The sequence below is a fragment of the Equus przewalskii genome, chromosome 4, assembly GCF_037783145.1.
Source record: "Equus przewalskii isolate Varuska chromosome 4, EquPr2, whole genome shotgun sequence".
In the NCBI taxonomy this organism is placed as follows: Eukaryota; Metazoa; Chordata; class Mammalia; order Perissodactyla; family Equidae; genus Equus; species Equus przewalskii.
The window spans coordinates 25,852,896-25,879,001 of record NC_091834.1 but is presented as its reverse complement, the minus strand read 5'-3'; positions in this window follow the sequence as shown (position 1 = coordinate 25,879,001).

The window sequence follows — 26,106 nt, the reverse complement described above, 5'->3', positions numbered from 1 at the left end:
TTCCACAAAGGAACAGAGCACTCCAAAGAAGTGGGGGCATAAGAGTGGTTATATACCCTCAAAGAGTATGTTTCACATATGATTGAAATGTCCCTCCCACAATAGTCACAAGATTGCCCTGTCGGCACAGCACTTGATGGACACAGTAGGTAGTGGGTCTGTTATCTTGGTGGGCGGCGTAGCAGGAGGCAAGTCTATTGTCTCCAGCTGGGCGGCCACAGGTGAGCGCAGCAATGTTTCTAGCCTAAGGAAAGATGCTTAATCCTTAAGGAGACGCCAAGTTGGGAGGGGGAGAGAAGTTGCACCTTTATCTCAAGGGCCTTTGCTCTTGCCATAGGGAATCTCTAAAGCAGATATACAATGCCTGCTCAACAGCCTCGGTCAGGTCCCTTTGGAAAGACAAGTTCAGGCCGAATTAGGTTTAAACCAAATGGCTTCCTCATATATTCCAATATATCCTATTACTTGCCATTTTTATTTGTCAGCTATGCATATAAGTAATGACTGGCTATTCGCCCTAGGCTCTGACTTGGATCCTAACCAACCCCATACCATTTAGGCACAGTCTGCTTCAAGGAGGTTGCATGTTCCTTGGCAGTAAGGCTAGGTCCATCAGAGAAGGATGGGCAACCCAGTATGTAGACCATAAAAGAGTTGATGGAATCTGGAGGAAGTGGGCATGTATGCTCAGATCCTAAAGATATGCTAAATGCATTCAGGCTATAAAACTACGGATGTTTGTAGTGGTTATGGCTGAGATGGCCCACAAATCTATTGGACAATAGCTGGAATTTGTGCTCATCTACTGATCCCCATGACAATGTCCATTCTCAGCATGAAGCCATTACAGAAGATGCACCTTTGAAATGTGCCCCTCAAGAAGGAGCTGAAAGAGACAGTTTCCCTGGTGAGCTTTAAGACTTTACACTACAGCTGGGACAGAATATTTATAAAATATGATAAAGTAAACTACACTTTGCAGAAAAGCTCTGACATGTGGCAGTTTAAAATCTTACTTAGAATTTGCTTTACACACTTTGCAGTTCTCAGCCTTCACTCAGGCTCTCTGCTTATGTCATGGAAGTATGTTCCTGCTGAACTCAGCTGCCCGTAGCAGTGAAGGGACATCTTCCAAAAAGAGTTGAAAACCTTTCACTACAGCTGGGACACTTTATCTAAAACTTTCAATGAATGAGGTTGTATGGTGTAGAAAAAGCCATGCTTGAAACTCTGTAGAATCTTCTTAATAAGTGACTTTTAATACCCTGTGGTTCAATCTAGACACAGCCCTTCAGATAAATCAGAAGAAATAGATCTATTGTTTAGCTCAGCTTAACAGGAGCTGGAAGTGACAGTTTCCTGGAGTGACTTTTAACCTTTCCACTACAGCTGGGAGGGAATAACTATAACAGCCCCTCAAGGAACGTACACTTTACAGAACAGCTGCGAATTGAAGCTCTTTGGTAACTTCCAGAGAAGTTCATTTCCTCATTGCAGTTAATGGCTTTTCCTATGGTTCTCACTTTCATGTCATGGCAGCATTTTTCTTCTGAACTCAGCTGCCAGGAGCTTTCAAAGTGTCTCCCTCAAGGAGAGATTTACACGTTTTCACTACAGCTGCCTCAGGCTATCTGCTAACTTCTTTCTATGTGGGCACACACTAGGGAGAAATTTCCTGCTTGTGGCTTTTCAGTATCTTCTTCCTGAGTGCCTTTGAATCTGGTTCCCAGCAGACTACACACAAGCTCTCAATCACATGTGATGAAGGGAAACTGTTGCTGAGCTCTGCTTGCCTGGTGCTGTGAGAGATATTGTTCTAGGTGAGCTTCTTTGTAACCACTGAACTACAGCTGGAAGGAATACCTTGAACATCCATTCAAGGAAAGGACCCTTTGCAGGAAATCTCTAACCAATACTTGTTTGTGTTCTTCCAGAGAAGATCGTTTACACACATAGCAGTAAATGATCTTTCCTCAGGCTCTCTCTCACACATCAGAAAAGGCATGTTTCTTCTGAACTCAGCTGCCCATAGCCGTGAAGGGACTTCTGAGGAGAGTTTGAAAATTGTTCACTAGAGCAGGCACAGATACTCTGTAACGTAAACTCAGGGAGAGGATACTTTCTCAAAAATCTTTTGCTTTTAGCTCTCGAGAATCTTCTTGATAAGGAAGGGCATTTTAGGAGCTGGCTGTTCAGTCTACACACAGGCTCTCACCTGCCTGTGAGCAAATCAAACTTTGGTGTCACTCAGCTTCCCAGGAGTGGAAGATTCAGTTTCCTTGAAGAGCTTTTAGCCTTTGCACAGTGGCTGGGCAGGAACGCCTATGCCCTCTCTTCTGGGAAAGTACACAGTGCAGAAACACTCTGATCTGTTGCTCTTTAGGATCTTCCTGGGAAAATCCTTTAGACACAGAGCAGTTCATGGCCTTCACTGAAGCATTCTGTCCCCTGTCATCAAAGCATGTTCCTTCTGAGTTCAGCTGCTTGTGGCAGCTGACAAATAAAAATGGCAAGCATTAGGATATATTGGAGTATATGAGGAAGCCATTTGGTATAAAACTAATTCGGCCTGAATCTTTTTTTCAAAAGGGCCTGACTGTGGCTATTGAGCACGCATTGCATATCTACTTAGACATTTCCTATGGCCAGAACAAAGGCCCTTGAGATAAAGGTGCAACTTTCCCCCACATTAGCATTTCCTTAGGGATAAGCATTTTTCCTTAGGCTAGGAATTGATTGCTGCACTCACCTCCCAGCTCACCTGTGACCACCCAGCTGGAGACAACAGACTGCCACCCTGCTGTGTTCACCGAGACAGCAGACCTACCTGCTATTTCCATCAATCGCTGTGCCGACAGAGCAGTCTCGCGACTATTGTAAAAGGGACATTTCAATCCTATGTGAAACATCCTCTTTGAGGGTATATAACCACCCTTATACCCCGACTTCTTTGGAGTGCTCTGTTCCTTTGTGGAAAGACTCTCCCGGTTATAATCCTCAGATTTAAGCTCAGAATAAACTCACCCAAATTTTCATTTATAGATTGGATATGGATTATTTTCGTCGACACAGCGAAGGGACTTACTCAAAGGAGAATTTATAAACCTCTCACTACACTGGGAGAGATAACGTGCATTCTTTGAGGATGTGTGGTGTCGAGAAAGGCCTGCTTATAACTCTTTTGAATCCTCTTAGTAAGCACCTTCTAATATGTTGCCCTTCCATCTACACACAGTCCCTCCCCCGAATCTAGTGAACTAGAACTCTTCTTCAGCTATGCTTGCCAGGAGCTGGAAGTGACAGTTTCTTAGAGGAGTTTTTCAACTTTGCTTTCCAGCTGGGAGAGTATGTCTCTCACAGCCCTTCAAGGAAATGGCACTGTGCAGGCAAGGGTTGACCTAACAAGCTCTTTAGGATCTTCCCAAGAGGTTCCTTTTCACACAAGGCTGTTCAAAGCCTTCCCTCACACTCTCTCAAGTGTTCCTGCTGAACTCAGCTGTGTGAAGCAATGAAGCGACTGCTTCCAAGGAGGGTTGGAAAACCTTTCAGTATAGCTGGAAGAAATGATATGGAACATCCCTTCTGTGAGAGTGTCACATGCAGAACAAGTCCTTCTTGTAGCTCTTCAAAATCTTCTTTCTAAGTAGTGACTGACAACACATTGCTGTTAAGTTTTCACACAGGCGCCCACATGCCTCTGCTGATGTAGAACTAGGGCTTGGCTCAGCTGGACAGGAGCTGGAAGCATCAGTTCCCTTGAAGAGCTTTTCCACATTGTACTACAGCTGGGAGGGAGTACCCATTACAACGAATAATGGAATGTACCCTGTGCAGAAGATCTCTGACCTGTAGCTCTTTAGCACCTTGCAGAGAAGTGCCTTTCCCAATTGTCACTTATGGCTGCTACTAAGGCTCTCACTCCCATGTAATTTTCACTGTCACCCTCAAGAGCAGATTTACATGTTTTCACTACAGCTGCCTCAGAATATCTGCTAACCTCCATCTGTGTTGGCACATGGTAGGGAAAAAGCTCCAGCTTCCAGCCCTTCAGTAACTTAACGAAAGGTGACTTGAATCGTGTCCCCAGTAGACTGCATATAGGTTCTGACTCACAAGTGAAAAAGAGAGACTGTAGTTGACCTCTGAGTGTCTGGGGTTCTGAGACACATTCACCTTTCCCTATAGCTGGAATATGAACTGAAGGAAATGAAGGAGTGTCAAAAGGCTCTAGCTTGAAGCACTTAAGGATCTTCCTAGTAAGAGTCTTTTCACACTGAAGTTTTCAACAGTCAGACATTCTCGGAGAAGTCAAGCAAGCATACCCCTTCTGAACTCAGATTCCCAGAGCTCCGGAAGGACCTGTTCGAGGAGCAATTTGAGACTTATCACCACAGCTGAGACAGACAGTGGGAAACATCCATGCCGGGAACTTGGGCTGTGCAGGAAAGTTGTAGGTGGCAGCCGTTAAGGATGGTCCCACACAGAGCTCTTTCAAACACTGCAGATCGAGGCCAGCACTCAGACTCTCTGGCACAAGTCAGGCAGGCACGTTTGTTCGAGATCAGATTCACGGAGCTTGGAAGAGGAGTCTTTCCAGGAGTGAGTCAAAACCTTTCCATAGAGCTGAGACTGATGACAGGGAACATCAATGCTGGGAAAATGCACTTTTCAGACAAGCACCAGCCTGAAGCACTTAAGAATCTTCCTGAAACAGCCTCGGCACATGTTGCCCTTCATGCCTTTCACTCAGACAATCACTAGTAAGTCTCTCAGGGAGCTGTTTGGAAATCACCTTTGCTTAGCTTGGAAGGAATACTTTCCTGGAGTCACATAACACATTTTCCTAGAGCCAAGACAGACAAGGTGTAACATCCGTGCTGGGAAAATGCTCGATGCAGAAATGTTCTAGTCTGTACCAGCGAAGAATCTTTCTACAACAGCCTTGGCAAACATTGCACATCACGGCTTTCCCTCAGACACTCTCTACCCATTCAGACAGGTGTGTGCTTTGGACATATGCTTTGCTCAGCTATGAAGTCTCCCTAGCATATTGAATTAATAGCAGAAGCCACTCATGGAAAATTCACAAAAAAATTTTGACCCTTCGTCTCTGGTTTTAGACCTTCCTAATTGGTAAATTATCTTGATTTCCAATTACTTTCTTGAGATTAGTGCATTTAGGACTATGTAGGAATGCAATTTCATGACACTTTAGAAGTAGTGGTGGGACTCTAGGATGATGTTTGTTTTGTTTTGTGCATGTGTGTGTGAATGAGAGTGTTTGCTCCAACTTGTAGTGTGGGCCAGTGTACACTCCTTTTCTTGTGAAAAATGTTCCCTAATCACTTTATCTGTGCTTTGTTTTCACTCATGCCTTGATCGTTGCTGTCCAATAGTAGCATTAACACTCTATAATATGAAATCAAACTTTTTAGTAGCCGCATTTAAGAAAATAAAACAAACAGGTGAACCTAATTTTAATAGTGTATTTTAACCCAATATGACAATGATATTATCATTTGTGCATGCAATCTATATAAAAATTAATAATGAGAGAGTTAGATTCTGGCATTTTTGTAATTGCTTCCACAAATTCACTTTGCACTTTCTAGCTGAAGCATAATCTCCATTTGGAACTTGAATTTTTTCAGATATACATTCTATGCATTCAGATATTATGGTGTTCACAGTTGTAACATAAGACTCACATATCTAAGTTGTTGCAAACATACTTAAAAGATTTCCATTTAAAGATCATGTATGATGAATGGTGAAAAGTTTCTTTAGTAAGAAATGAGTCAGGGCAGCCTTACCAAGGGAAGCACCCTAAGAATGGTGAGGGAAGATGGAGTGGGGGGTGATCTGAGGAGGTGGTGGAACAGAGACACATAGTATAGATGACGTTTTCTCAATGGTTCACCACTACAGAGAAGGAGTTATAGACAGCAATTTCTCTGTGAAATGTGAGGCAACTTAACTGACTTTGAATATGTATGAAAGAAAAAGGAAAGTGGGGAATATTAAAACCAGGCTGTGTAGAAAATCAAGGAGTAAATTACTGACACATAAAAAGAAAGTAAAATTTCCAGGCTTTATGGATGCTTCCCAGTTGAGGTAGACGATAGTGGATATACAATGGTGCCAACATATGTCATGTACTTTTCTTAGCAGTTAACATAAGACCAGCAGCAGGTAAGATATGGCAGATAATCAGGATCTTCCGAGTTTGAAGTTTTACAAGGCAGATATGATGAGCAGCAAGAAAGTTTTGATCATTCCAAGGGAATTATTGAGATCATAGCCCATGGAATCCTGAGATGATAGGAATAAGAGAAGAGAAATGAAGGTGAGGATATGATCTGGCATCACTTCCAATCTTGAGGAACGAGTATCTATTGTATGAGCATTTGAGTGAAACCTGGAAATCAGGAATTTGTGGTGGGTGGATATGTTTTCTGAGTTATTTATTTTTGCACATGACCATTTGGGTTGATGGAGCTATCTGGGATGTGGGAGCGAGTCACTAACAGTCAGGTAGATAATTTCACTATTAATTTAAGCTCTAAAGGAGCTCTGCATACCAAGTGGTCAATGGGAGAAAATATTTCCAAAAAATATTCCTAGCAAAGCCATGTATTTGTAATATATGAAGAGCTCTTACAACCCAATAGTAAGAAGACAGGCAATACTTCCTTGATTACAAGGAGATAGCAGATCAGGCATGTGATGAGCACCATGAGTCCTGTCAAGCAAATGAGAGTGATGATCTAGAAGGGGAGGTATGGGCAGACAATTGCTGGTGTGAGCCACCTCCTGTAATTCCCTCAGGGCTACTGTTGTCCCTTCATTGGGTTGCAACACTCCTTGACATGGGTTGGCCAACTTTCATCATCACCCAAGACCCCATTTGCATGGTTATCTTTGATGGGTCAGAGCATCAATATATTCCCTCCACACCCTGGGCTGGGGCTTCCTTGAGAGTGACCAGAATTCTCAGGCAAAGCACCATTTCTGTGGGGAGAATACCCTGGAAGTGAATGAAATGGAGAATGCATGTGTGTTTTACTTTTTTAAATAAAACTTTTCATACACAGGAAAGTAGAACAATATCAGAAACATCCATCGCCTAGATTTAACAATGTATATTTTAGCCAATTAAAACAATATTTCTTCCCATGTGTAAATTATTAACACTTGCCACTCTTGCTTCCTTGGATATTTTCATTGAAATGTTAAAGTCAAGTAGACATCGTGATGTTTTCAACTCCATTTTGCACCTCTGAAATATCAGGAAACTTTGCTACATATTCAAGGCCATTATCACACTACAAGAGTGTAACAAATTAAATCAAACTTATACCTCTGGGCACGGAAAACTGAAATTGGGCTGGGCCATCCTATGGTGGTAGCAGGGAGAATGGGTCATCATAACTGGCAAACTCATGGGATCGCTCTAAATTTGTAAATTCTCACTCAAACCCTTTCTTCTCTGCCTAGAAAAATATTCATCCCCTTCTCCTTTATTGAGTTGTTTTATGCTCATTTTTGAGGATTCCCTTATAATGTAATTTCGTCCAAGAATCCTTCTCAGATTACCACTCCCAATCATGGATTGGTTCACATCACATAATTTATAATTTTCAATCACCTATCACTGGTTTGGACACACAGCACCTGTTGTGTACAGGGGGAGGGTCTCAGGTGCCTGTACTTGTGCAAACTCTTTCCAGCCAAATTTTTATAGATGTGTTTTCCAATGTGGAGTTGAAACAAGTGTCTTTTTAAATTAAAATTAATTTTAATTAAGTAAAATTAAAAATCTGTTACCTCAGTAACATTAGAAATCAGTAACCATAGATCCTAGTCACAATACTGTAACTTCAAGTACTCAATAGCCACAGGTGGTTATGCACTGGAAAGCACAGATATAGAACATTTCCATCATTGCAGAAAGCTCTAGTACATGGTGCTGATCTACAGCAGGACTTGGCAAACTACAGCCTGTGGGCCAAGTCAGGCTCATTCCTATTTTTATACAGCCTATGGATGTGAAAACATGTCCACCCTGCCGCACTTGTCAATGTTGTTTCACACACAGCTAGAGGCCCTCACTGACCATCTGGCCAAGTGGCTTTCAGTGCAGAGATAAGGAAACAGAGTCCAGAGAAGGGAGGGGACTAGCCTGAGCTCACAGAGCTGTCTAGGAGAAGGCCTCTTATATTCCACTGGGTCTCCTTTTCTCTCCCTCAATGGTGGGTAAAGCCTGGGGGACTATGCCACCTCCTGCTAGCCTGAGAAGGTTCCATGCTCTCTCAGCTCCAGTCCTCGAGATTCCCAGGAACAACCCCAGGTGTAGAAGTTGGAAACCCACTCCTGCCCTAGTGACCAGGGAACCCTCCCATCCGCAAAGACACTGATCTTGTCTAGGGTAAGGTTCTGTAGCTGGGTACCATTCTGAGTCAGTCACAGGAATTCCTCACAGATGGCAACTCTGTCCAGTCTCCACATCAATGGTGAGAAGTTACACAGATGGTACCCCAGTGTTGTTACTGTGGGGACAGACATAGAAGGGCACAAGGGATGCACAAGGGTGTCTGGATTCTACTGATTCTAGGTCCTGTTCAAGAGAACTTTCTGTGAGGATGTGAACCTTTATGTCTGCCCTACCCAATATTGTCATTATTAGTCCTATGTTGTTATTGAACAGTTAAAATGTGCCTACTGGGTGTGAGTGAGGAACAAAATTTCTCATGTATTTTAATTTAATGTAATTGATTTATAAATAAGTAGTCACAGGGAAATGTTGGAGAAAAGATTTCTGAAAATCCAAAAAAGAAAATGAGAAGACTGGTCAAAATAGTCAAAATCAACATTTTCAGAAGTCTAGAAATTAACAAAAGGCTTACAACAATCTGAGGACTGTTTGGTTAAGAAAAACTTGATTCTTGGTGAAGCAAGTAAGCTCTGTGGCATTATAACTTGCACTATTCCCATCCTGCTCTCACAATATTCTCAATAACGTTGATAACAATCAGTCTGAGAACCATGGTAGCTCTGAAAACCAACATCTTAGCAGCCATAACGGATTTGGAGCTCCCCAAAGACCCATCCGTACTGAATTGTAATATTTGATCCATCTGGCAGCTCCTTGAAAAAGCCTCACTCTCAAGGCTTCTCTTTATTTGACTCAGAGCTTGCTCAGTGAGGAAAGCTCTTCCCCAGAGCACTTGAAGAAACAAAATCAGTGGTAATTGTCTTACATTTCAGAGGCCTGAGTGAGCTATACCAGTTGAGGCAGGCAAGAGGTGAGCAGAAGCACAAAAGAAGAATTGTGGGAATGAAATGTCCATAGAGGTCTTTGGAAAGCTCCAATGTATTTGTCGTTATCTAGAAGGCCATAAGTGTGCAGGGCTTTGTGCATAACCAGGAAAGACTTGAGAAGGTCTTAATCTCTCACCTTTAGCTGAAAGTTTGGTTCATCTGAAAAACTGATTAATGTAATATGCCATATTAATAGAGTAAAGGACAAATACAACATAATCTCAATACACACATGGAATATAGGTTTCACAAAATACAAATCCTTCAGGATTAAAAAAGAAATCACTCAACACATTAGGAATAGAAAGAAACTTTCTCAACCTGATAACTATCATCCTTGGAAAATCCACAGCTAACAACATATTCAATGGTGAAAGACTGAAAATTTCCCCCTCAGACCAGGGACAAGACAGTGATGCCTGCCCTCTCTCATATGGCAACCACATTGTACTAGAGGTTCCAATGAGGGCAATTAGGCAAAAAATAAAATAAAATAAAAAGAAATAAAAGACATCCTGGTTGGGAAGAAAGGTGTAAAATGATTTCTTTTTGCAGATGACATATATGGAAAATCCTAAGAAATAAGCAGATGAACACATGGTATGAGAATCCTATCGCAATAGGTGTATCACAACTTAAATTACTTTATGTGGTTAGTGGATACACTATTGAACAGCACAGTTTGACTGCTAATTCTAGCCCCCCATCTTCCATGAATCTTGACTTTAGTATCTGATTTCTTAAGGCATGATTCCTGTACAACATCTTCCATGGTTCCCAGCACCAGGCATATCAATGACTTCTGGGTTTATACAAGCTTCTGTGTGGTTCTAAATCAGTTGGGCTCACTGGTTTAGGAAGAAGCTGGTTTTAGGTAAAAGCTCTATATTCCAAGGATTCTCTATCATAACAGCTGGAACTGAGAGACTATGGAATGGAGATATTTTTACAGAAGGAGAACTTTCCAGAGTCATTAAGTCCTGAGTTGAAACTCACCTCAATGTTAAAACTTGACAGAAAAATAACTCCTGCTGCTGCTGTTTCAGAAGATCTGGTTGAGTTGAAAGACAGGGCAATATTCCTGAGGTCAGAATTCCAGGCTCAGTGGCCTCTGAGAGTTTTCAGCTACTGAGTGAACTTTCCTATTCATTTTTTCTTGTCTCAGTGAACATTAGACTAGGTATGTGTGCCAAAGGATGTCTTGTTCCAGGCTATAACTTAGATATGTGACCCTGGGCCTGCTATTCAGTCTTTCAGTGCCTATTTCTTAATTTGTAAAATGGGAATAAGAACCTGTCTTCACGTTTGTTAGGAAAAGTCAAACTCTGACTACCCAGTGTCCATTGTCAGTCCCTACATGGGAACAGAGTAGACAAGCAACTCCATTCTCACCACATCCTCAATACTTCTCTTGTTCTACTGGTGTTTGTTGGTGCTTGGCTGGGCTTTGTCCTGGGAATACTGTAGGTTGGTGACAGTGAAATTCAGCTGGAATTGCTGGGGACCAGGACTGCTTGTTGGCTTGTCTGTTAGTAGATGAAATGGTGGCTCCACTCCTAGAACAAACAGAAGGTAGAAAAGTCCCTTATCAAAAGAAGATTTTAACAAAGAAGTCATTCCAGCCAGGTCCACTTATTCTTGGCAAAGTGACCTGAGCTGGTTTTTAAAAGGTGGGCTACTGAAGACCCTTCATCTCCCTGTCCACTTTGAATCCATTCTTGTGTCTACCTGTCCAAGTCCCCATGAAGACTTATGAGAGTTCACTAGGATAGGGGCATAGTCAGCAGGTGCAGGTGCTGACCAACCCAGTGGGCATATGTCATACATCTTTGTTGACCTAGGTTCCTAATGGGTCTTCCTGCCTCTGGTCATCTTCCCCCTCCCAAATAATTCTCCAAACATCACTTAGAAGATGAGATTTCTGAAGTAGGACTCTGAGTGCGTAGTGTCCCCCATGAACCATTCCACTGCCCAACAAAGACCCTGCCCACATCTTTAGCCTCAACTGTCACCTCTCCCTTGTCAAATTGTATGGTTCAGCCTCACCAAACTTCTTACAGCTTCCCCAAATATGAGCTGATCTTTCTCTCTTCTAGGTTATAGGCACATGTAGCACCACTCCTCCTTCCTTCCCCTTTGCTAGGTCCTGTTCCTAATCACATCTCTGTTTCTTCATCACTTCCTCAGGAAACTTTTCAAGACATGGCTGTGTGTCCTTCCATGAGCTTCCCATGGGCTCTTGAAATTCCCAGATTATAGCAATCATCAAAATGTACCATCAGTGTCTATTTACTTCCATGAAGTATTTGTTGAATAAATGAATGAGAATGAAACAATGCATGACTCATAACTAAGGGGCCGAAGAAGTCAACTCAAGATCCGTCACATTTTGAGTTGGAAAAGTTGTGTAATAATAACCATTCCCTTGGGTGCAGTTGCTGCATGTTCTCTTCCTGCCTCCTGTTGCATGACACACTTCCATGGGTATCTAGATAGACCCATTTTTACCTCCAGAGCCACCATCCGTTACGTTGCTAAGAAGAAAACCCATCCTTCCTCACAGTCCCATCTCTTCAAGCCATGAAACCAGACCCCATCTTGCACCTGTCACATGTACGTCAACCAACAGTTAGGTGGCATGCAGGCAGTGGGATAAGGCATTCAGAATGTTGTCTAAAAGCCCTTGCTTCACCATGAGGTGGTCCAGGTTGGAGAAGAACAGTTCCTGAATGGTGGTCAACATGTAGTCCAAACTAGAGACAGAGACCAAGGGAACTCCTGAGATCCTGCTTTATACAGCCAGAGACCTAGGGATAAGCAGTGGGGTGTTACCTGGCTGTCTCTTCTTCCAGACTAGGAAAGAGACCTGGACCAGAAAGAAAAGTGTTCCTGGAGTTGGGAATAGAAGCAATAACAGTGACAATAATGAACATCTACTGAGCACTTCTGAGAAATGACTTACACATTCCCTCATCATTACTGTGGTGGAGAGTATTATTATAATTATCCCCATGTTAAAGACAAAGGAACTGAAGTTTAGAAAGATTCAAAGATAGCACTGTGTCCCATGATCTCCCTCTTCCCCTGTGTGGATGTCCTAGTTTCTCCACCCATCCCTCAGAGACCTGAGTTCAAATGCATGTGCACTTCTTGCCCTGTTTGCTTCACTTCTCTGAGCCTGTTTTCCCATCTGAACAACAGGAATGATCATTGGATCCACCGCATGGGGGCTTCTATGGTATTTAAATGAGATGATCATGCATGAAAGTGCTCAGCAGAGAGCTAGCCATGGTCAACGTCATCACTGGGCTGATATTTGCCAAAAGTGTCAGGAAGAGTTGAAGGAGGTGGATGTTGGGGCTTAATGCTTTTCCCACCCCTGAGACCTATGGAAGGAGACATCAGGATTAGGGATGTAGGGGAGAATTGGCAGCATGTCAGTGACTTCCAGATCAAGGATGAATCACAGGAGCTCATCAGAGATACCAGCCACCAGCTCAGCCAATGTTTCCAATCTCTTAAATTTACATCGTCAGGGAGTGTGATACGTCCAGCTTTGTTCTTTGTTCTCAAGATTCTCTTGGCTGTTTGGAGTCTTGTAGTGCCATATAAATTTTAGGATTGTTTGTTCTATTTCCGTGACAAGTGTCATTGGAACTATGATGGAGGTGGCGTTGAATCTGTAGATTGCTTTAAGGAGTATGGACATTCTAGGTATATTAATTCTCCCAATCGAAGAGCATGAAATATCATTCCATTTCTTTGTGTCTTCTTCTATTTCTTTGAACAACGTTTTATCATTTTCAGTATAAAAGTCTTTTACCTCTTTGGTTAAGTTTCTTCCCAGGTATTTCGTTCTTTCTTCTGCAATTGTAAATGGGATTTAAGTCTTAATTTCTCTTTCTGCTACTACCTTGTTAGTGTATAAAAACGCAACTGATTTCTGCAAGTTAATATTGTATCCTACAACTGTATCGTATCCATTTCTTATTTATTTATTTATTTATTTGTCTATTTATTGCTTTTATTCATTCATTCATTCCTTATTGTGGCAACATTGGTTTACACCATTATGTAAATTCAGTTGTAAAACAGTATATTTCGATTTCTATGTAGATTATATCATGTTCACCACCCAAAGGCTAATTACAATCCATCACCATACACATGTGCCTCATCACCCCTTTCACCGTCCTCCCTCCCTCCTTACCCTCTGGTGATCACTAATCCAATCTCTGTCTCTATATGTTTATTGTTGTTTTTATCTTTTATTTATGAATGTGATCATACATTTGACTTTCACATTCTGACTTATTTCACCTAGCATAGTGGCCAGATTTCATCCTTTTTTTATGGTGAGTAGTATTCCATTGTGTATATATACCACATCTTCTTTATCCTTTTGTCCCTTGACTGGAACTTTGTTTACTTCAGAGTCTTGGCTATTGTGAATGATGCTGTCATGAACATAGGGGTGCATATATATTTACATGTTCGTGTTTTCATTTTCTTTGGGTAAATATCCTTCATTGGAATAGCTGGATCATATGGTAGTTCTACTCAGAATTATTTTGAGGAGTCTCCAATCTATTTCCCATAGTGGCTGCACCAGTTTGCACTCCCCCCAGCTGTGTATGAGAGTTCCCTTTTCTCCAAATCCTCTCCAACACTTAGTTCCTGACTTGTTAAAAAAATAGCCATTCTGATGGGCATAAGGTGATATCTCCTGGTAGTTTTCATTTGCATTTCCCTGATAATTAGTGATGTTGAACATCTTTTCTTCTGCTTGTTGGCCATCTGTATAGCTTCACTGGAGAAATGTCTTTTGCCTATTTTTGAGTTGGGCTTTTAGTTTATTTGTTGTTGAGTTGTCTGAGTTCTCTATGTATTTTGGATATTAACTGTTCATCACATATACAGTTTGCAAATATATTCTCCCAATTTTCAGGTTGAGTTTTCATTTTGTTGATGGCTTCCTTTGCTGTGCAGAAGCTTTATTACTTTGATGTAGTCTCACTTGTTTATTTTTTCTTTTGTTTCCCTTTCCTGGTCAGACATGGTACTTGAAAATACACTGCTACAACTGATGTTGAAGACCATAGTGCCTATGTTTTCCTCTAGAAGTATTATGGTTTTAGGTCTTACATTCAAGCCCTTGATCCATTTGAGTTAGTTTTTTGGGTATGACATAAGATAATGGTCTTTCATTCTTTTGCAGGTGGCTGTCCAGTTTTCCCCATACCATTTATTGAAGAGAGTTTCCTTGTCCATTGTATGTTCTTTGCTCCCTAGTCAAAAGTAGCTGTCCATAGTTATGTGAGTTTACCTTCCTCTCAATTCCGTTCCATAGATCTGTGCATCTGTTTTTGTGCCAGTACAGTGCTGTTTTGATTACTATAACTTTGTAGTATATGTTGAAATCAAGGAGTGTGGTACCTCAAGCTTTCTTATTTTATTCTCAGGATTCCCTTTTTTACCAAACAAATGTGGGTTTGCTCCTGGTGAGTTAAATCAGACTCTCCTTCAGAAGTAGTTGTCTCACAAAGTAAGGTATATTTGCAGCAAATAGGAGACTATGAGGAATCATTTCCCAAGTCATGGCCTCCCTGAACAAAGGGAAGAAGGGATATTTATTTCAGATCAGGAATGAATATTCAAAATGGAGAGGTGGGCATTTTCTTGCACAGGCTCAGTGGGAAAACATGCTTCCACACACACTGCAGGTTATGGTAATAAGGCCTAAGCTTCTCCTGGAGAGATCTTACCATTAAAAATAAGGCAAAGGTCATAGGCATTGCTCTTATGGTGAGGGTGGGTCTGATTCAGGGAGATTGGTGATTTCATCTCCTTAACATAAGGAAAAAGAACAACTTGGAAAAACAGTTAAAACATCCAAACCCACCCTTGAGTTCCTTGGGGTAACTAATAAGTGACAAAATCCCTCCTCTGGTTTTATCCTGCTCCTTTTTCTTGAGGGGCACAGGTCAAATGTCCATCTTCTGTGACTACTGAGCCTGGGCATTGTCATAGGGACCAGAAGACGAGATGAAGTTCCAGATAATCTCAAATAGGTTTGTGTGTCACCACAGGCATAGCCCCAAGTTATTCATAACAACCATCTGCTATTTTATAGCTTTGTCGATGAAAGTAATCCATAACCAATCTGTAAATGAAAATTTGGGTGAGTTTATTCTGATCTGAAATCTTAGGATTATAACCCAGGAGAGTCTTTCCACAAAGAAACAGAGCACTCCAAAGAAGTGGGGGTACACATGGTGGTTATATACCCTCAAAGAGGGTGTTTCACATATGATTGAAATGTCCCTCCCACAATAGTCACAAGATTGCCCTGTCAGCACAGTGCTTGATGGACACAGCAGGGAGTGGTCTGCTATCTCGGAGGGTGTAGCATGAGGCAAGTCTATTGTCTTGAGCTGGGTGGTTACAGGTGATGGGCGTAGCAGGGAGCAACTCTATTGTCTTGAGCTGGATGGTCACAGGCAGGCACAGCAAGCAATCAGTTCCTAGCCTAAGGAAAGATGTTTAATCCTTAAAGAAATGCCAATGTTGGGAGGGGAAGAGAAGTTGCACCTTTATCTCAAGGGCCTTTGATCTTGCCATGGGGAATATCTAAAGTGGATATACAATGCATGCTCAACGGCCACGGTCAGGCCCTTTTGGAAAGACAAGGTCAGGCAGAATTAGGTTTACACAAAATGGCTTCCTCGTATACTCCAATATATCCTATTACTTGACATTTTTATTTGTCAGCCTCAATGTGATTAGTATATGTTTAGGATCTGGACATGCCTGACCCCTGCCTCTCCAGATTCCACCAGCTCTTTATAGTCTAGATACTGGGTTGCCCATACTTCTCTGATGGACCTAGTCATGCAGCCAAGGAATCTGCAACATCTTTGGAAGTATACCATGACTAAATGATATGCCATTGGTGAGGAACCAGAGCAGAGCTGGGGTGTATAGAGAGTCATTACTAATCTGTATGGTGTCACCAAAACAAGAGTTTCAAAACAGAGAATGGTTTGCAGGAAAACTCTGAGTCATCAATTGTCTGAGATGACCTCTTTTGATGTTCAGGCATGTGCCATTTTATCATGTGTGGTGGACATGGCAGTGAGAGGAGTGTTCCCCAGTAACCTCCGTGTTCTCAAATCCAGACTTGGGAACATGGAGATTTGGTCCTGTGGATGTGGTGGGGCAGGAGGAGATACACTGAGGCAGCTGCAAAGAAGATCCCCAAGTTGCCCTCCAAGTATCAGTCGTGGTATCCGTCAATCTGCTGACCTGGCATGGGTCCCTGCCCCAGAGGTGTCCAGAGGCAGCTCATTCCATGGGCCACACCACCAGGGTCCCCACCAGTCCCACTGCATCCCAGGAAACAATGGAATACCACCCTCACCACCAGCACCCTTCTGCCTGCCACTGCCAAGGCCATCGTCCCCGATCTGGAGAGTAGGCATAGCCAGAAGGAACCCAGATGTGGGAGGGCATAAGCCCCAGGTTGGGCACGGCAGCTGCCTGGTGGCTTCCCACTCAGATGGAGCTGAGGACACCTCCCAGAAAACTTTTAGCACTGAACGCCCTTTCCTCCATACTAGTCACCCTGATATATTCTCAGCCCGGGGGGCTGGGATGGCCAGGCTCATTTGGACAAAGCAGGAAAGCTGTAGGAATCTCCTCTCCCTCTGCCTCTCAGCTGTGCACCTTGGGACATGACCAGGGGAGGGCCTACATTGGCCCTTAGTCATGGATTTCTCCCAAGAGTACTGCCATAGGCAGCAGGAAGGCATGGCTTTCCTGACTTCAGAGTTGAGGTTGGTACCCTCCCATGGAAGGGGCATGCCCAGTGGGTTCCCTGCTCTTTCCCTAGGAGGCTTGTCTAGTGTGGCCACACTCCTTTGGCAAGGCTTTCTTGGCCCTGTAACTTGTCAAAGTCTTTCTTCCTACTGGTATCGAAAGGTTCATTTGTGCTTTGTGGCTGTGTTTCATTGAAAAATAAATGAGGCTCGGGATGACCAGCTGGCAGGAGGATAGCATCACCCTCCTCCCTGGTCAGTGGTTGGCCAAGAGGGGCAGAAAAACACTTTCAAAGAACACAAGCGTCGACTTGAGCAGAAGGGGAGAAGGGGATGTGAGACCCAGATGAAGGAAATGGGAACCCCAGTTCACCTGCAGCTGCACCTGGCCACCACCAGAGCGCTCCCACACACCCTCAGAGCTCTGAGGACCCACTGCTGACCATGCTTAAGGGTCTTTGTGAGGCCAAGGGCCCAAGTCGCAGTGCATGCACAGTTGGAGGGGTTGAAAGGAAGGCCACCCGGCTAGCCAAAGGGTAGGAGAGAGCAGGATGGATGGGAAATGTTGGGAAGCTGAGGAGCCTGTGGCTGCACTCCTGGTTCCTTCATCGGGTAACTGAAATCTCCCATCCCTGTGTCGCTGCTGCTGCTGCCTGGTGTCTCGCCTCAGCTACCAGTTCCATTTGCCCCATCACTGCCAACACCACTGCAGTGTGTGCCAGATGTCGTGGTGAGCAGCAGCTACCACAGTCACCCTCATGGTTTCACATCTGGACCTAGGCACATGGGGATTGGTTCTGATGGGGGTGGTGGAACAGGAGGATATACCCTGAGGCAGAGGCTATGAAGACCCCCCAAGCTCCACTCCAAGTGTCAGTTGTGGCATCTGTCCATCTTTTGACCTGAGGTGGGTGACTGCCCTAGAGGTGGCCAGAGGCAGCCCTTTCCATGCAACACACCACAGGGTGTCTCCTCCCCTCCCAGTGCACCCCAGGAAACTATGGAACTCCACCCCTGCAGCCAGCGCTCCTCCATCAGCCACTCCCAAAGCTGTCATCCTCCCTTGTGAGCCTGGGCATGGCTGGAAGGGTCTCGGATGTGGCAGGGTTAAGCCCCAAGTCACACACCAGCTGCCTGGCAGCTTCCTGCTCTGACAGAACTGAAGACAACTCCCAGAGAACTTTCAGGACTTAGGGCCCTTTCCCCCATGCTAGACACCTGACAGAGTCTCTGTCCTGGGAGCTGGAGGGTACCCCTCCTTTGGACAAAACGGGCCCCCCCAGGATGAACCTCTCCCTGTGCCCCGCAGCTGTGCACCTAGCGAGATGGCCATGGGAGGGCCTATCTCGGCGGCCCTCCATTGTGGATTTCTCCCAAGAGCAGAGCCCTAGGCAGCAGGAGTGCACAGATTTCTTGACTCCAGATTTGAGGGTGTTACCAAAACCAATGTGAGGCTGCTCTGGTGAGTTTACTCACAGTCTCCTCCAGAATTAATTTTGTCACAAAGTAAGGTATATTTTCAGTAAATAGGAGATCATTAGGAATCAGTTCTAGTGTCACAGTATCCTCAACAAAGGGAAGCAAGGACATTTATTTCAGATGGGGAATGAATATTCAAAACTGAGAGGTGGTTATTTGCTTGTGCTGGCTCAGCTGGAAAGCATGTTTCCACATACATTGCAGTTTACATTAATAAGGTAACAAACTCTTCCTAGAGAGATCTTAGCACTAAAAATAAGGCAAAGTTTGTAGGCTTTGCTCTTGTGGTGAGGCTTGCTCTGGTTCAGGGTGGTTGGTGATTGCATTTCCTTAACAAAACAAAAGGAAAAGAAATTCTATTTGAAACAACAGTTAAAATATCCAAGCCCACTCGTTTTCCTTAGGGTAACTAGTTGGTGACACTTTGACTGTTTTTCTTTTGTTGTGCCATATATACTTCAGGTTTCTTTGTTCTTTTTTTGTGACAAGTGTCCTTGGAACTTTGATGGGGATTGCATTGACTTTGTAGATTTCTTTAGGAATTATGGATATTTTGATTATGTTAATTCTTCCAATTCCAGAGCATGGAATATCATTCCATTTCTTTGTGTCTTCTTCTATTTCTTTGAACAATATTTTATCATTTTCAGTGCCAACGTCTTTCACCTCATTGGTGAAGTTTCTTCCAAGGTGTTTTATTCTTTTCGTTGCAATTGTAAAGGGATTATATTCACAATTTCTCTCTCTGCTACTTCCTTGTTATTGTGTAGGAACCCAAGAGATTTCTGCATGTTGATTTGTATCCTGCAACTTTACCATATTAATATTAATTAATTAATTAACTAATTTATTTATTGTGGTAACATTAGTTTATACCATTATATAAAGCTCAGGTGTACATCATTAACTTTCAATTTCGGTGTAGATTTCATCATGTTTCCCACCCAAAGGCTAATTACAATACACCACCATATACGTGTGCCTCATCACCCCTTTCACCCTCCTGTCTCACTCCTAACCTCTGGTAACCACCAACCCCATATCAATCTCTATGTGTTTATCTTCTATTTATGAATGAGATCATATGGTATAAGACTTTCTCACTCTGACTTATTGCACTCAGCATAATACCCTCAAGGTCCACCCATGTTGTCACATATGGCTACTATTTTTAGGGTCGATTGGTATTCCATTGTGTATATACACCACATCTTCTTTATCCATTCATTCCTTCATGGGCACCCAGTTTGCTTCCAAGTTTTGACTGAGCCTAATGATATCATGAACATAGGGGTGCATATATCTTTACATATTCATGTTTTCATGTTCTTTGCATAAATACCTAGCAGTGCAATTTCTGGATTGTATTGTAGTACTATGCTTAAGTTTTTGAAGAATCTCACACTGTTTCCCATAGTGACTTCTCCAATTTTCAATCCCAGCAGCTGTGTATGAGAGTTCCCTTTTCTCTACATCCTCTCCAACCCTTATTTCCTTTCTTGTTAATTACAGCCATTCTGATGGGCGTGAGGTGATATCTCATTGTTGTTTTCATTTGCACTTCCCTAATAATTAGTGATGTTGGACATCTTTTGATGTGCCCATTTGCCTTCTGTATATCCTCTTTCGAGAAATGTCTTTTGCCCATTCTTTTTTTTGAAGAAGAAGATTAGCCCTGAGCTAAGATCTACCACCAATATTCCTCTTTTTGCTGAGAGAGACTGGCTCTGAGCTAACATCTGTGCACATATTCCTCTACTTTATACGTGAGATGCCTGCCGCAGCATGACTTGACGAGTGGTACATAGGTCCACACCCAGGATCCGAACCAGCAAACCCCGGGCCACTGAAGCAGAACGTGCGAACTTAACCACTGCGCCACTGGGCCTGTCCCTGTTTTGCCCATTTCTTTAAATCAGATTTCTCATTTTTTGGTTATCATGCTTGAGTTCTTTATGTATTTTGGATAGTAACTGCTTACCAGATATATTATTTGCAAATATATTCTCCCCATTGTTATGTTGTCCTTTGGTTTTATTGATGGTTTCCTTTGCTGTGCAGAAGCTTTTTAATTTGATTTACTCCCATTTGTTTATTTTTTTCTATTGTTTCCCTTGCCCAGTCAGACATGGTACTTGAAAATATACTTCTAAGACCAATGTCGAAGAGCATAGTGTCAATGTTTTCCTCTTGAAGTTTAATGGTCTAAGGCTGATTGGTATTAGATTCAAGTCTTTAATACATGTTGAGTTAATTTTTGTGTACGGTGTGAGATAATGGTCTACTTTCATTCTTTTGCATGTGACTGTCCAGTTTTCCCACACCATTCATAGAAGAGACTTTCCTTTGTCCATTTTATGTTCTTCTTCCCTTGTCAAAAACTAGCTGTCGATAAATGCGTGGGTTTATTTCTGGGCTCTCAATTCTGTTTCTTTGGCCTGTGTGTCTGTTTTTGTGCCGGTACCAAGCTGTTTAGATTACTATAACTTTGTAGTATACTTTGAATTCAGGGAGTGTGAGACCTCCAGCTTTGTTTTTTTTTCTCAGGATCCCTTTGGCTCCTTGGGGGTCTTTTGTTGTGGCAAATAAATTTTAGGATTCTTTGTTCTATTTCTCTGAGAAGTGTCATTGGAACTTTAAGGGGGCTTGCACTGAATTGACAAATAAAAATGGCAAGCAATAGGATATATAGGAGTATATGAGGAAGCCATTTGGTATAAACCTAATTCGGCCTGACTTCTTTTTTTTCCTCCAAAAGGGCCTGACTGGCTATTGAGCACGCGTTGCATATCTGCTTAGACATTTCCTATGGCCAGAACAAAGGCCCTTGAGATAAAGATGCAACTTCCCCCCGACATTAGCATTTTTCCTTAGGCTAGCAACTGATTGCTGCACTCACCTCCCAGTTCACCTGTGACCACCCAGCTGGAGACAACAGACTGCCACCCTGCTGTGTTCACTGACACAGAAGACCTACCTGCTATTTCCGTCAATCGCTGTGCCGACAGAGTAGTCTCGCGACTATTGTAAAAAGGACATTCCAATCATATGTGAAACATCCTCTTTGAGGGTATATAACGACCCTGTATACCCCCCCACCTCTTTGGAGTGCTCTGTTCCTTTGTGGAAAGACCCTCCCGGGTTATAATCCTCAGATTTAAGCTCAGAATAAACTCACCCAAATTTTCATTTATAGATTGGATATGGATTATTTTCGTTGACAGAATCTATAGATTGCTTTAGGATGTGTGGACATTTTAACTGTGTTAATTCTCCCAATTCCAGAGCATGGAATAGCTTTCCATTTCTTTGTGTTGTAGGGGAGGAAGAGATTTCCTCTTCCCAAATGCAGGTTCGTCTGGCCAGAGAATGAATTAAATTCACATGAGACAGAATAGCAAGAGAAAATTAAACAAAGCTTTATGAGGAACCATGGCCCGGGGCCTTTCTTCCAGAAGGAAGAAAGGGCACCGCAGAAGTCGGGTGCACATAGTGGTTATATACCCCCAAACAGGGTGTTTCACATATGATTGAAATGTCCCTTTTACAATAGTCACGAGGCCGCTCTGTCAGCACAGAACTCGATGGAAACGAGAGATAGGTCTGCTGTCCCAGTGAAGGCCGTGGGGTGGCAGGAGTGTTGCCTCGGGCTGGGGGGGGGGGAGTCACAGATGAGTGCCGCAATTGGTTCCCAGCCTAAAGAAAGATGCTTAATCTTTAAGGAGATGTCAACGTTGGGAGGGGGAGGGAAGTCAGTTACAGGAGGTTGCCAGAGAAGCACAATAAAATGCAGATTTAAATCCTTGCCTTTGGTATTGACTAAGAGTTTCTAGAGAAAAGGTCATCGCCTTTCTTCTTCCTGGTACAGAGAGGGAGGCACCTTTACAGATAGAGATTTACCTTACAAACATAAATGTGTCCATTCCTCAGAGCCTCCTTCCCTGTCCCAGTTTATCAAAAGCAATCAGCCTCAAATAATCCTGATGCCAAAGAGACATATCTTGGGGTGGCCAATTCCAGGTCCCCACAGTGTCTTCTTCTATTTCTTTGAACAATATTTTGTTGTTTTCAGTGCCATGATCTTTCACTTCTGGGGTTAAGTTTCTTTCCCAGATATTTTATTCTTTTCATTGCAATTGTAAATGGGATTCAATTTTTATTATCTCTTTCTGCTATTTCCTTGTTAGTGTACAGAGACACCACAGGTTTCTGTGTGTTGGTTTCCTCCCCTGCAACTTTACTGTATTCATTTCCTTTTTGTTTATTTATTCATTTATATATATTTACTATGGTAACATTGGTTTATGATATTATATAAATTTCAGGTGTACATCATTATTTTTCGATTTCTGTGTGAATAACATCATTTTCACCACCCAAAGACTAACTACAATTGATCACCATACGCATGTCCCTAATCAACCTTTTCACTCTGGTCCCTCCCTCTGTTCCCTCTGGTAACCACCAATGCATTCTGTCTCTTTGTATTTATTTGTTGTGGTTTTCATCTTCTATTTATGAATGAGATCATATGTTATTTGACTTTCTCACTAAGACTTACTTCACTTAGCATTATACCTTCATGATCCAGTCATGTTGTCACAAATGGCCAGAGTTTACCCTTTTTATGGCCAAGTAGTATTCCCTTGTGAGTATATACCACATCTTCTTTACTGTTTTGTCCCTTATAAACATTTCTCTAAAGCTAGGACAGAGTAGCTATAACGTATTTTCAATTAAAAAACAATGTGGGTAAAAATGCTTTCTTCCACTTGTTTAGGATCTTCATAAGTGACATTTCAAACTTTACAGTTCATGGCATGAGGCAGGTTTTCACTCACAAATAAGGAAAGAATGCTCAGGCTGAACTCAGCTTGCCATTGTGGGGACCTGGAATTGGCCACCCCAAGATATGTCTCTTTGGCATCAGGATTATTTGAGGCTGATTGCTTTTGATAAACTGGGACAGGGAAGGAGGCTCTGAGGAATGGAACTTGCCCTTCCTTAGGACACATTTACATTTGTAAGGTAAATCTCTATCTGTAAAAGCTGCCTCCCTCTCTGTACCAGGAAGAAGAAAGGAGATGACCTTCTCTCTAAAAACTCTTAATCAATACCAAAGGCAATGACTTAAAATCTGCATTTTATTGTGCTAGTCTGGTAACCTCCTGTAACTGACTTCCCTCCCCTTCCCAACTTTGGCATTCCTTAAAGATTAAGCATCTTTCTTTAGGCTGGGAACCTAATGCGGCGCTCATCTGTGACCCCCCCCCCAGCCCCAGCCCGAGGCAACACACCTGCCACCCTGCGGCGCTCACTGAGACAGCAGACCTATCTGCCGTTTCCATCAAGCGCTGTGCTGACAGAGCAGCCTCGTGACTATTGTAAAAGGGACTTTTCAATCACATGTGAAACACCCCGTTTGGGGGCTATATAACCACTATGTGCACCCCACTTCTTCGGTGCCCTTTCTTCCTTTGGGAAGAAAGGCCCCGGGCCATGGTTCCTCATAAAGCTTTGTTTAATTTTCTCTTGCTATTCTGTCTCATGTGAATTTAATTCGTTCTCCAGCTAGACGAACCCCCATTTGGGGAGAGGAAATGTCCTCCTCCCCTACACCATTAACTGTTATGGAATGACTTCCTTTCTAAAATTTGAAAGTTTTCCCTACAGCCAGGAGAGAATATCTATCACATCTATTCAGTGAGAGAACTCTGGAGAAAAACACTTGCTAATTGCTATTTAGCATTATCTTGAAAAGTGACTTTTCAAACTTTGCAATTCACAGCCTGACAGAGTCTCTCTCACCTAGAAGAAATCAAGGCATTGCTGAATGTAGCTTACCAGTAGCTCTTAAGAACATATTCCTTTCAGCCTTTTAAGACTTTACAGCACTGAAAAAATATCTATGAAATCCATTCAATAAAAGAAAAGCATAGAGAAAAACTCCTTCTTCTAGCTATTTGAGGTCCTCTTTAAGTTACTTTTAATTCTTTGCAGTTCATGGCATACTGACAGGCTGTCTCTCACATAGAAAGAAAGAGGATCTCACTGAACACAGCTTGCCTGTAGCTGTTAAGAAAGATATACCCTTCAGATTTTTAAAACTTTACAGCTAGGACAGAATATCTTCAACATCCTTCCAATGAAAGGACACTGTGGAGAAAAACTATTGCTTCTAGTTCTTTAGGATCATCTTGGTGAGTGGCTTCTCAAATATTACAGTTCATAGTATCATAGAGGCTTTTATTTACATATAAAGAAGGAACACTCAGGCAGAACTCAGTGTGCCAGTGGCTGTTAAGGAACACCATCTGTTCAGATATTTATAACTTTTCCCTACACCTGGGACAGAATATCTATAATATCTGTTCAAGCAAAGAAGAGTGTGGAGAACATGCGATGTTTGTAGATTTTTAGGATCATCCTGAAAAGTAGCTTCAATTTTTGCAGGTCATGGCAAACTGACAACTCTCTAACTCACAGAGAAAGAAAGAAGGCTTCGCTGAACACAGCTTGCCAACAGCAGGTAAGGAACATCTTTCTTTTGGGTTTTTAAAATCTTTCCCCTACAGCCAGGACAGACTATGTACAAAATCCATTCAATGAGAGAACACTGCAGTCAAAAACTCTTGCTTGTATCTCTTTAGTACCATTTTGAAAAGTGAGTTTTCAAACTTTGCAGTTCACTGCATACAGACAGGGGCTCTTTTGCATAGAAAGGAGGCCTCACTGAATGCAGCTTCACATTAGGTGGAAAGGAACATCTTCCATGCAGCAACATTGGACTTTACAGCAGTGACAAGATATCTATGACATCAGTCCTTGAAAGAAGACGGTGAACTAAAACTCTTACTTTGAGCAACTTAAGGTCATCTAGAAAAGAGACTTTCCTAACTTTGCAGTTCACAGTATTCTGAAAGGGTCTCTCCCACATAGAAAGAGAGAAGGCATTACTGAACGCAGTTTGCCATATTTCTAATGGAAAGATTTCCTTTCAGATTTTTAAATCTTTCCTCTCTAGCTAGGGCAGGGTATCTGTATCATCCATGACAGGAGAGACCTCTGTGTAGAATAACTCTGGCTTGCAGATGGGAAAGATCATCTTGAAATTGCCTTTTCAAAATCGCAGTTCACAGCTTACCGATAGAGCCTCTGTGTCATAGAAGGACAGGAGGTCTTGTTGAACCCAGCTTAACCTTTGGAGTTAAGGAAGATCTTCCTTGAAGCATTTTTAGACTTAACAGCAGGTTCAAAATATCTATGACATCAAATGCATGAGAGAAGAGTGTGGACTAAAACACTTGCTTGCATTTCCTAAGGATCTCTTGAATTGGAATTTTCTAGCTTGGCAATTCAGGGCATACTGACAGAGTCTCTCTGTCATAAAAAGAAATGAGTCCCTGCTGAATGCAATTTGATATTAGGTGGTAAGGAACATCCTCCTTGCATCGGTTTTTACGTTTTACAGCAGAGACAGACATCTATG